The sequence below is a fragment of the Amblyomma maculatum genome, chromosome 11 (assembly GCF_055883805.1).
Source record: "Amblyomma maculatum isolate TAMU_Amacu chromosome 11, ASM5588380v1, whole genome shotgun sequence".
NCBI lineage: Eukaryota > Metazoa > Arthropoda > Arachnida > Ixodida > Ixodidae > Amblyomma > Amblyomma maculatum.
The window spans coordinates 7,975,228-7,987,653 of NC_139354.1; positions in this window are offsets into that span (position 1 = coordinate 7,975,228).

A 12,426-nucleotide genomic window follows, 5' to 3' on the forward strand; every position below is an offset into this window, starting at 1 on the left:
TGGCTCTTCGTCTCAGCCAATAAGCGTCCACGCTGTCCTACACGTGCGCGCCTGAATGAGCGCGCGGTGCTCCTGCTCCCGCTTCTTTCGTCTGTCGGTTCTTTTGCCATCCCCTTTCGTTCGAGCTCCTTCGCCTCCCCGCTCTTTAGGTGTTCGGGCCCGGGAGCTGCAGTCTCTTTTGTAAGACGTCGTTGGGTATATATCTCTCTTTTTTTTTTTTCTTTTTTTTTTTTCGTCTGCCATTGGATAGTCAGTGCACACGAAAGTGTCGGCAATGGCACCGTCCGACTTCTTGCGTGCTTCATCTGTTCGAGCCTGGCTGTGAAAGTCGACCTTCCCGTGTAGGTCTTCGCGTGTCCTTTTGAATAGGTCTCTCACTGCTGCTGCTGTTGCTGTGCCATGTCAGCGAGCGAACCCCTTTTTTGCACGCTTCTAGAGCTTCGGAAGCCTTGAGGTTCCGATGCCGTCTTTGCTTACCTTCGGTACCTGCTTAGTTTTCTCTTTTGCTGGAACATTTTTACGGCACGATTGCTCCACCTCCATTTCGACTCAGCATGGCTTTTCCGAAGACAATTACGAGCGGACGAAATTACTAAAGTGGTGCTGAAGCGGCTGTTTGTGTGAGGAACACGGGCTACGCAATATGAAAGGTTCGAAGAGAAGTAGCAGTTACTTCTAGCACTTTCTTTTACCCATCAGGCCCAGTGGCTTTCACAGCATCTTCGCCGTGAAAAGTTAAAGTTGTGTGTAGATTGTCCTATTTGGGAAGGAAGAGTGCCTCTGTAATAACACAAGATGCTAGAATGGCAGAATACCCGGTAGGTAGCAGCAGCAGCTGAAGAAAATGATGAAGTGACGCTCAATAATAAAAATGTCAACTCACATAACCGCACATCCGCAGTGGAAGAATTGTTAGGGTCCATTTAAATCATGTGTCAATCAAAAATAAAACAAAAATGACAAGGAAAGGTTGGGCGAAAAGTGAGACCGCGTGACGCCAGAGTTCGATACATTTATCAAGAAGAGAATAAAGTACTCATTTTGTCTTAGTTTAGCTGTGCCCAATTTGACGATAAGAGGTATTGCTCCCTGTTGATTTGAGTATTTATGAAGTTCATCCTCTCGCACACCTTACTTTGAGTCAGCGTCGAAGGCAGTTCGGAATTCAGAACGAAAGGGGTTTCAGGGAGCCACAATTGTTGCAGCCCAATGGGACGATCTGCTTGCGGTGAACTACGTGCATCCAGGGGAAAATGCCGCTGGGAAGAACAGGACATGGGGCCGTAAAATTAAAGTTTAAGAGACGGGCCTCCTCGCTCTTTATTTCAGTGTCACCGGTTGATTGAAAGGAGCCGATTTTAGTATTAATTAACATGGAGGGATAATGTAGAAAGTCGTTTTAGCTAAAATATATACAGCGAAAATAAGTAGTTGAGAAATAATACCAAATCCACAGTCTTAAAATAATGGTTTTAAATAGGCAATAGGTGTCGCAGTCGCTAATGTTGACTACTTTTACCTACTCTTTTATTTATTTGTAATACCTTACTGAAAGTTCACAGCAAGGATCGGCCCTTACCACCCCAACTTTTTCTTTTTACTCCTTTTGTTGCTCTTTGGGCGTCTGCAACTGTTCGCTAAACCCTAATTAATGTATACGAAGAGATATAAGAATCAACAACTATAGCTTTGTTGTTAGTAAAATACGTTCGTAACTAATTTGTTTAGCCTCATGAGATTAGGTATATTAGCCTACTTTCAGCCGGAAGTTCTTAATTGAGACCGGTATTTTAGACGAATGGGCAAAAGAGGCTGCAGCCTTAACTGCGGATCAGATTCCTGGGGTATAAAGGCGATTAAACAATTACACTGCAGGCTCAATGAGTCTGCCCCGCTTATGTGACCCTTTCCTAGTCCTTGCTTTCCGGCCGCATTCCTGAGACATTCTATGTGCCAGGTACGGCTGTTCGAGCCCATTCTGTTCCATCACTTGTACACGTAATGATCACCACATCTAGTCGAAACGTAATTTGGGACCAGTACACCGTTGGTATATGACGGCTGTCCGACGCTCAGCGCATCGAACGTATCGCTTTTTTTATTCTACCAATATCAACAAATTTAGTGCCACGTCAACTCACCGTTCTTGGAATGTATCAGCACGCACAATAAACATTTACTAAATTTTAGTACCTATTAGAATGCCTTTTTGCTCTTCACTCTGGCTCTCTTCACTAGATTCTTGAGCATGCATGCAGTTTTCGGTAGTTCAACCTTTACTGCCTCCATTTCCTGAGAAAGTAGGGGCAAATAATGAATTCTCAGTCATTTGAAGTTCGCATTTTAAGCAACGCCTTCGGCTCTTACAAAGTAGTGCATTTCGGTATATTACTTAAGGATGCGTGTGCAATAATCCCTATAACTTCTTTTTACATGCTAGAGCCATTTTTATGGAAGGCTGATAGCATGCTTTTGATCGTACTCTTCCTAAAGGCAGTTTCTACGACTGTTTTGCTTGTGTAGAAAAATCACTAACCATGCTTTATTGCTCCGTTTTCTCTTTACGGACTATACAATTCTGAAAATCGCAAGAACGTTTCTAATCCCTCAAAAGTGCTTTTTCAACTCCAGGAGCTCCGGGGCAGGGACTTATTGCCATTTTGTTGTTGTAGCAAACTAGCCGGAAATATTTGAATACATCAAGCTTTGAAAATGTTATTTGTACTTCTGTTGCTGAAGAATGCCTAGATATCTCCCATATGAGCTCTCAACAGAGAACGGGTGTAGGTAATCTCCGTTCACCGAAGAAGCCCTTTGCAACGCATTTAGAAGAGGCAGGCAAGAAAGGCGCGTATCACCAAGGTTGGTTGGTGAAATATCGGTCTTTCTCTCCACCGGTGCGCAAGTTCTAGCGTCGATCACGACCACATTTTGTTTATTTTTTGTATTTTATTGACAGCATCGCATTTTGTTTATTTTTTATTTATTTTATTACCAGCATCGCATATGCGGTGTTACAACAGGGAGTGTATGCCATTAACTTTAGGCGCTGAAGATTACGTCTTGTGCCCTCTTGATGAGATACAGAATCCCCCTTCTACCATCATGCTAGATTGTTAGCTCGGAATCAAACTTCCGAAATTCGTAATTTGTAGCAGAACACCTCTCCAAACCCCCCTCCCTCTCTCTTCATCGGTTTCGTTCATAATCGCCTTATACACCGCAACCACGCATAATCGCTCATCACAAGGGCTGCCTTATGGCTTCTTGTATATAACGCCGGCGAAAACCCTCAACAGCCGCAGGACTCGGCGCAACTGTCTCTGCGTCGTTGTATGGGGCCAGCACGCACGCACGTAATTGCCAGGCTCGAAAGAACAGTGCGGCGGCGCCGGTTGCCTCAAGCGTTATCAAAGTCCTTACACAAGGAAGAAGCACAAAGTGCATGCACGGCTATGTGCGCGACCGTGTATATATGCAGATCGAATTTTTTTTTTTTTTTTTTTTCTCAGCGCTGCAGCAGAGATATTGCGTCGAGTGCGCCTAATTGAATGCGACCTTTGCCGCAACACGCAGAGCGCGACAAATCGATAATTGCGAGTTCTAGTGGTCACACAAATGTGCCTAATTAAACCGCTAACTTTTGGCTCCAAGTCACCATCCGCTTCGTGCTTTTTGTACGCCAGGCGCGGTTGGTGGTCGGAAATTTCTGTGTGTATACGAAGCCCAAGAAAAACGTTCCCTCAATGCTGCGCTGAGTGGGTGGGGCGTCTCGCCCTCCTCTTTAATTGTCCTGCGGTTAGCTGAGATTTGTGCATGACGAGATTTTGGCGCTGAGGGCATATTAAGGTACGCTTGCATCTATTTGCTGTTTTCCCGTCCAGTCGAGTGAGGCTGTCGTATTTAGCGAAGAATTTGTTGAGCCCCACTTCTTTTTGCTTTGTTTTTAATTGTATCACTATTATTATTACATTTAGCGCCACCAGTAGCGAATGAATGTCAATGTTGTCGTTGGTACTACCAGTAGTAATGTTTTGGTCTCCTTGATTATTTCCTGTTGTAATATATACTCCTCATCAATGCCCTTTCAATACTCGCTTCTAGTTTCTTTCGAAGCTGTGGAGTTTTAATGTTTACTATAATGTAAGAATTTAGAGTTGCTGAATTTCTTATTCTGCAGATTTCGCGGACCCACCTACCTCTTGTGCAAAGTCCGACAATAAGCTTCGGATTAATTAGATACGACCGCTTTTTTATTGCACTTAAGGATAAATAAACTGTATGGCCACTAGTATCGTTACTGTCTGTCATCATGGTTAATAGATTGATTTGATGAAGCCCGACACAGGAAAAAATAGACTTGTAATATATGGACAAACAGTCATTAACTTACCCAAACGGTGGCGGATTTAGGGTTATGTGTGTCCTCAAGAATTCGCTTAGTACAGCTCCTTTCTCCACTTAGGTAATGAAGCTCTGAATTTTTCAAGCTTCATAAACCATAATTATTGAAGAAAAAAAAATCTTTCTTTTTTTACGTCCTCGTCTAATAAAAATATGGCATGTTAATTTGCTACAGCCATGTGCACACAGTTGCCTCAGAATAATAAAGAATAATACCCGCGAAATAGTCAAGGTCGTGAAGTACTTCGTTAACGCCAGTCGCTTAGTTATTTGTTGAGGATGTAACTCACGCGAGAAACCGAGAAAAAATATCGCTTTGGATTCTGTATGGATGTCTTAGTATTGTGCTGTGACGTCATACTGCCCTTGCTGTTTTGAGAAATGGCATGCACCATTCTGTAGTTTACGGCATGTTATATCGGTACACGAGGCTTAACGTTCTAAGACAACATAAAAAAGGAAGGCTCTTTAGAAAATAGCTCCGGATTATTTTGTATCACGCTTTTTTTTTTTCTTTTTGCGGGGCGCTGGCCTCACACAGTACACGAGTACCTTGTATTCCGTCCCGATCTAAGCATGGCCGCCAGGATGGAAGCGTAGTGCTCGGACTCAGCAATCACTAAGCACCGACCCGCGGCTTGCTTTACTAACGCTAAAAAGCAGTCATGATATAAAATGTCAGCTTGTGTCCCATTCTATTTCTTCATCTGTCTGTAAGAAGGCGTGCCTAGTCCTACTGGTGTTATTGGTTTTCGCGGGAGTTATATATGAGTTGCCATAACGCAGCCTTTGTGATGAGATATTGCGTGGTTCCGGCGTAAGACGATTATAAGCGCGATCAAAGGAAGGAAGGCCGGGAGGATCAAAAAGACATCATGTTGGAGGAAGTACTGGTCAGAAGGGAAATATTGATCAGCAGCGGTGCCATAAATTGGAGCACTGCACATAAGTCTGCATAAGAGCGCAAAGGCGAAAGGTACTTTACAGGACTGTATTCAATAACTGCCTCGTCATTGTCATTCCTGCTGTCATACTCATTGCTGTCGCTACTATCATCATTATAAACTAAATGTATCGTAGTTGTCATCGCTACTATATACCAGCATTATCATTATCACAAACCGCACCCTTATTATCTTTGCTAATATCATCCTTATTGGGCTAAAATATTTTCTTAGTGAACGGAGACTTGCTACACCTGCCTTATATTTCGTACTCACATGAGAGACGTATAAAAAAACTTTTTCGTGCTTAATATTTTCAAACACTAGCTGATGGCGAAATGGTCACTGGGTCGTGACACTATGCTCTGTAATAGCTCTTCTGTGGTTGAAAGATTTGCCCAGTTATCATTACCCTTCTTGTCACTTATTGACTGTAGAGGCTCACGAGGTTTGCCCGGAAATAAACGTCGGGAGACTACATAGCGTATCAATAGTGAGTCAAACACACTAATATTATCGTTGCGGTGCGTCTCGCATGATATAAGAAGCTATCGCTGTCGCGTATGAACCTTAACGTGTGCAGTGGACTACTCTAGAACTGACCGTCCTTTACAATGCAAAGCGAAGAAAAAAGTACCCGTGAAACACCGCACTACTCTTTTATACCAGTTGCTGGGTGTGTTCGTACATCAGGCATCCATGCACACAACACGACGAATGTACAAATGTACAAGGACACAGGCAGAACACACATCAAACAGTTATTCGTGGTGTGCGTTCTCCCTAAGTCCTTGTTCACTCGTGGCGCTGTGTGTATGATGCATTTTATCTGCTGGAGGCAGCGAAAATATAGGAAGAGCTCGTACCTTAATAGATTAGAGAGAGAATACCGGGTGAGTTTGATGGGCGGGGGGGCACAGTTTTGTGCATGGCGTTCGAAATATAGCTAACTGCTTCTCACAAACAAGGAGAACACTGCTTTAATATAGTGCCAAATTTTTATGATTAATACGCCATGGTCCCCTTTGTTGAAATGCATAATGGGTTTTAAATGTCCGCTTATGGACTGCTTGGAGAGTTTAAAAAGTTTCTATATAAAAACTCTAACTTGATTGAGCTAGCGCGTTAAGAGGACAAGCGGTCTTTAACTGATATAAGCCATCTGGACCCGATCGCTGAGAGGTCGACTGACACATCTGAATGTGAACTAACAAGAACCAATCGACTAATTGCAGCTATGTGCACGTTCATTTATGTTTGTCAAAAGAAAGCTAAGTTAACTTCGTTCTGCAATATATTTCTTTAAGCTAACTTCTTTCAACCAACCCCAGTGTAAAATCGGAATAGGGCTAGTGAAGCAGAATATTTTCGCTTATTTATGAAAATTGGCTTGAATCCTTGAAACATTGATTCCAAAAAATAATGAACATTCCAAACTTGCGTCTGTGTCTTGCCTCTTCCTCCCTCGTGTTTGTGCTGGTGCGCTACCGTTCCATAGAATTCCAAACATGTACAAGTCTGCGTCATGATTTGACAACCTGAATTATGCCTTTTTTCTATTTGAGCGGTAAGGACTGAGCATGGCTAGCGGAACTTTGCAGTTAAACTTCTCCGTTCCGGCCACCTGCAAATTGCGTTATCAAAATTGAATTGAACTTATTTTCTGAATATGTTACTCCTGACGAACCACTAGTGCTAGTTTGCACACCCTTCATAGATGAGTATGTAATCAAGATCGCCTAAGTTTCAAAAATGAAATATAGATGCATTACGTTTATGCCATGTTGTAAAATCGTATCCCCGGGTCTTTTACGTTCTGCTTCCTCAACTCCGACAAATGATATTTGCCCTAACATGCACCCGGTTATAAAATGCTCTTTAAGAGTTGCGTCTATACACTGTTGGTTTCGTGGAAGCTTAAATGCTTTTAGTTGCAGCGTTTGGGGGACCTTTTCACAATGTTAGCATATATATTTTAGTACTTTTCTACCTTAGAGAATATATAACAATTCAGTAACACGATGTAAACTCTTTTACTCTGTTACTACAACTAAGTATAGTAAGAAAATGACACATCCAATTCCTGTTCAATTGGCATCTAATTTCCGCTCGATAGCATGAATCGAGAGACTTTAACTGAATCTCAATTGCCACTTGGAGTTCTGTTTTCATTCAAAGGCGGTGACCAGTTTCTTACACGACAAGTTAGTAGAAAATTTCAGCACCGACTAAGTTTATTATCAAAATCCTCTATATTGAGCAGATTACATTAAACACAAAATTAGGTCATAAAGTGGGTTTAGGCAAAAATGGTGGCTGAACTGGGCAACTGCTTGATTACACCTTCCGTGAAAAATATGAAATCCCGGACTTCTGCTCCTCCCAGTTCGACTTCTTTCTTATTCGTTTTTTCGAAACTTTCTTTCCTTTTTCTTCGGTCTCTGCTTGTTGTCATCGTCTCTGTCAGCTTGACTTATGTCTTCATCTCTTTTTTTTTTTCTACCACCCTACTTTTCATTGTCCTATTCACGTAACTGTTTTCATTTTTCGTAGTTCTCGCGCTCATAATTATTGTTTTTTTTTGTATCTGCATTCTCTTCCTCTGTTCTCCTAGATCGATTTTTATTTTCTTCATAGTTCGCTTCTCTTATTGTTGTATTTCTCTCATGTTCTCTATCTTTTAACCGGCCTTGACTTGGCTTCCGAATTTCTACTATAACCAGGCTATTAGAATAGATTAAATTACATGAACTCTCGGGTGGAGCCTGTGTTAAGGCTCCCGCGCCTTGAGATAAAAGGGAGACATGTCACACAGGTTCGAATAAAAAAGTTACGTATACGGTAATATAGCCGCAGGATACGCCCGTTGTGGTTTTGCACTAAGAAACAATGATCACAGCACGCGCGCCAGTGTGCTGCCCCAGCACCCTCAAAGTACACTCGCTCTTTCAAGGATTAAAGGAGCATCTTTCTTACTTCGCCCCCGCCCCACTTTTCACCAGCAGTCAAAGGTACACAGAAATGTGCAAAAAAAAAAATGAAAACACATTCTGTAGTTACGTCGTAAACGTCAGAAATTTCTGGCGTCTCGTAGTACTTGTTGTACTGTACTTTTTTCTGTATAAGTACTTTATCTATAGTCTGCATTTGTGCCGTACTGTTCTGTTGTTACTAATGTACATTCTATGCATGTTACTACAGAAATTTTTGTAGTCATAACAGGTTAACTATCAAAAATGGCACACAAATTCTGTCGTAACAAAAGAAAATATTTGGTACTTTTTCTGACTGGGTTTTCTTTCTCCTTCACGCAATCTCGTCTTAGGAGGTATTTTTCGACCCCCAGCCGAGAGGCGGCTAAATGCGTATACTACTACACTCTAATCGTGGTAACCTTTAATATAGAACATACCGTATACATTTTGCAGTTACCCTGTATCTTTACTTTACTGTCAGCCACGAACTAGATGAAGGTTACGCCGTAACCATTATCTTTGACCTTAATTTTGAGAAATTTATATGTTAAACGGTAACCCTCATTCTTACCGTCAGCTGTGAATATTTTGCACGTTACATTGCAACCTTCATTTTGTATTAGTACTTTACAGGTTACATGCTAACTGTCATTTTTCCTTTTATTTTATGCATTCGTGCACACAGACGTATTTACAATGAGCCTCGTGTGAACGTTGAGCTTTGGCTATCTGCACGCAGTCACCTCTTGCTGGGTGATCTGTTTTGGTTTTTCGTTTTTCGAAGTGGCTATCCAGCTATTCGTTGCTTTTTTTTTTTACGCTGAGTAATTGTGGATTTACACATGCCCTGTCTGCGTAAACTGTAAAAATGAATAGTTAATCACTAAAATATTACCAGCAGTAATCAATTGCATAGCAACCGACAAAGCTACTACACCCACAATGAGACTAATTGCTTGTAAACAATTGTCTTTCTATAGATGTAATTCAAAAAGAAACTGAAATAACTTGCAGCCAATCTAAATAACTGAGAAAAACCGAAACTGAACGCGAAATTTAATGCACTGCGTCATTAAATACGCGTCACAACATACGGCTAAGAATTTGTTGCCTTTTGAGGTAACGCAATGCAGCAGTTATTGCCTCACATCACGGTGGACACCCGGCAGGCGCTGTATGGAGGCAAGGAAGATGGGAGGGAAAAATAGGTGCCTATATAATGGAGGGCTCGGGAATAATATCGACCACCTGGAGTTCTTTGCACTGTCATCGCTCACCACAATGACGCAGTTACGTTTCGCCTCCTTTGAACCACGGCCGCTGCGCCTTTTTCGAACCTAGGACCTTCGGCGTAGTAGCCGAGGTCCCACGTTGTAACCACTGAGCCATGACGGCTGGTGAAAGTTTCAAGAAATCACTCCGACTGGCCCAACTTTAAGCTAGGTGTACTGAACAGTAGTGAAATATGTGCTTCAATGTTATGCCATTGTCGCGTTAAAAAGAAACAAACAATTTGTTTTATTTAACCGCACTGCTTGAAAAGGATATACATCATGAGAACAAACCTGGCTTTGGCTCTGTAAAGATAACTAACTGACCTTCGCTGCTGGCTCTACAGTCTTACAAAATCTTATTCAAAACAGTCACGAACTTCCTCAGGCGTGCAGAAACAAGGCCCTTAGAAATAGTGTCCCTCGGCAGCACTATTTTTTGCCTTAGGAAAAGAATTTACGAGAAAGCAAAGGGATACTCCAAGGTCTTGATGCAATACATGAGAAGACAAATAATTATTGCTCGGTGCAGACCACCACAGGAGACTCATATGACTTCGTTCAGGCTGTCAGCAAAGACAAACGTTCCGTCCGTGCAAGTGTAGATGTGAGGCGCTTTCACTTGTACTTCACCTACCGGCAGTGCCATCTACAAAAGATAAAAAGGAAGAGATGCTTGATATAGACAGGAATAAACGACTTTCATATCACGCAGTTTAATATGGCTCTAAGGGGTGTGGTAGTGGCATATAGGCAAGAAATTTTTTCGTACTCTCGTTCCACCGCTTTATCTCTTATTATGCGGAGTTTTAAGAAGATTATGAAAGCACAAGGTGTATATCAAAGATAAATGATCTTTAAATTTAATTTATCAATCTATATTCAGCATGGCATGCGATGACCCCTCGTGATTGAACCAATAGAAATCCCGACAGCCAGCGAATAGGCACTGGCGAAACATGCACTATACGCGTGGACGGAAGGCGCTGGATCAAGCTGTGCATAGTAACGCTCAATTTCACCCCTTTGTTCACGTACGAACAAGCGTGCTATAGTATAAAACTACATTAGTAACCATAAGGTAAACGTCCGCATAAAGGTACTCACCGTCTCGTTCGTCCTCCCGTGTGCTGCCGGGCAGTTTCTGCAGAACTCGCATCAGATTTTGACAAAATAACGTATTGCGGGCAGTCACAATAATTTCCAGTGCATCTACGGCGCACGACGCCAAACACGTCCTTGCTGCTTGCAGCTATCTTGATTTCTGTTCCATCGTCCCCTTGTGGAACGAGATGACGCATCTCTGACGAACTTACCTAAGCCTTCCCAGTTATACGCCTCCTCTTTCTCCCCCTCCTCCAACGTTCTTAGATAAGAGACAGGTGGAAAACTGGGCTGGCTAGCCGCGCTGCGGAGCGGGCCCAAAACGGTCGCCAGTCAGGCGTGAGTGGATCGTAACGCGGCAGTAGCATGCCCCCCCCCCCCCCCCCTCATCACGCAAAAATACATAGCAGTTTGATAGGGGTCTACCAGCCACCTTTATTCGAGTGTAAGTGGAACCCCCTGGGAAGCTCGCAAGGTGATTATCATCCTGGTGATGAACGCGTGGTGAGTATGACTCCAGGCGTGCTCTGATCTCACCTATGGATATGCCATCGAGAGCTGTCACCATGACACAAACCCACATTGCAAAGCTATACTGAACGTCTGAAATCAAAATTTTTCAGCACTAATACAGGGCAACGCAAATAATTAGCGAAGAGCATGAATTCTTTTTTTTTTTTTTATTAAAAACATGCATGTATCTTATGCTGTCCGTCAGTGTTCCACAGGATGAGTATCCCGGAGAAAACTGTTGGCGGCATCTAATGAGCTGGGGAAAAAGTTTCATGATATTTAGCCTTAGAAATGTGCAACTACTCTATTTTTTCTCCCTAAAGACAATGGCCCGAACTGATAGTGCTGGAACATTCGTTTAAAACGTGAAAGGCGTAGTTAGCACTATAGGGAACCCAAGCTCAAGTTTCGCCGCGCGATGGCAGCGCCGTATTCCTGGCATGGTGGCGAAATGTGAAACGATGGGACGTCGCCGGAGCAGACGCTCCGCTAGCTTCCTGTGCGCGTGCGGCGATTGAGTTGCGCCTGGCGGTTATTTGGCGATACAAAAACGCTTCCGCTGATGCGAAACGGAGGTACTAAGTAGCATTGTGTTATTGGCAGCCACAATAGTAGGCGAAGCGCCAAAAGACGAGGCTCATGTGTGAAACTTTGCAGATTCCTTTGGAAGCGTTTCCACAAAACCTGTTTTCCAACCGCGTGACAGCGTTCTAAGAAGTGTTGCGTTCTTTGTGGAAACGAAAAGAGCTAATTTCCTCCTCCATAAACTCAGAAATGTCGACAGTTGGTAAAGACGGCTTGGAGAGGCATCAAAAGAGTACAGTGGTTTAACACCATGCATACAAAGCGAAGGGGGTGAAGGAATATCCAGCTCTTCGCTACCCGCGTGTCTTGCTTTGTTCTGTGCTCTCTCCCTGCTTTGCGAGTGCTCTGAAAGCAACCAAATCAACAGATATCCAGCGTGCGACGTCCACGATCGACAATGTTGTGTGAATGTACCCTAAGACCAAGACAATATCTAGGAACGAGACCTTTTTTTTTTTCTTGGAAAGGGGGGAGGGGGGGGGGGGGGACATGCCTTGCTGAGCTGAAACTCTTTTACAGATTTCCGCAAATTAGCCAATAAATGAACCAACATTATTATTATTCATAACGAAAATATGTCGGAAGTGCAATACAAAAGCGATCCTAGTTATGGCTCGATTGACAATACTC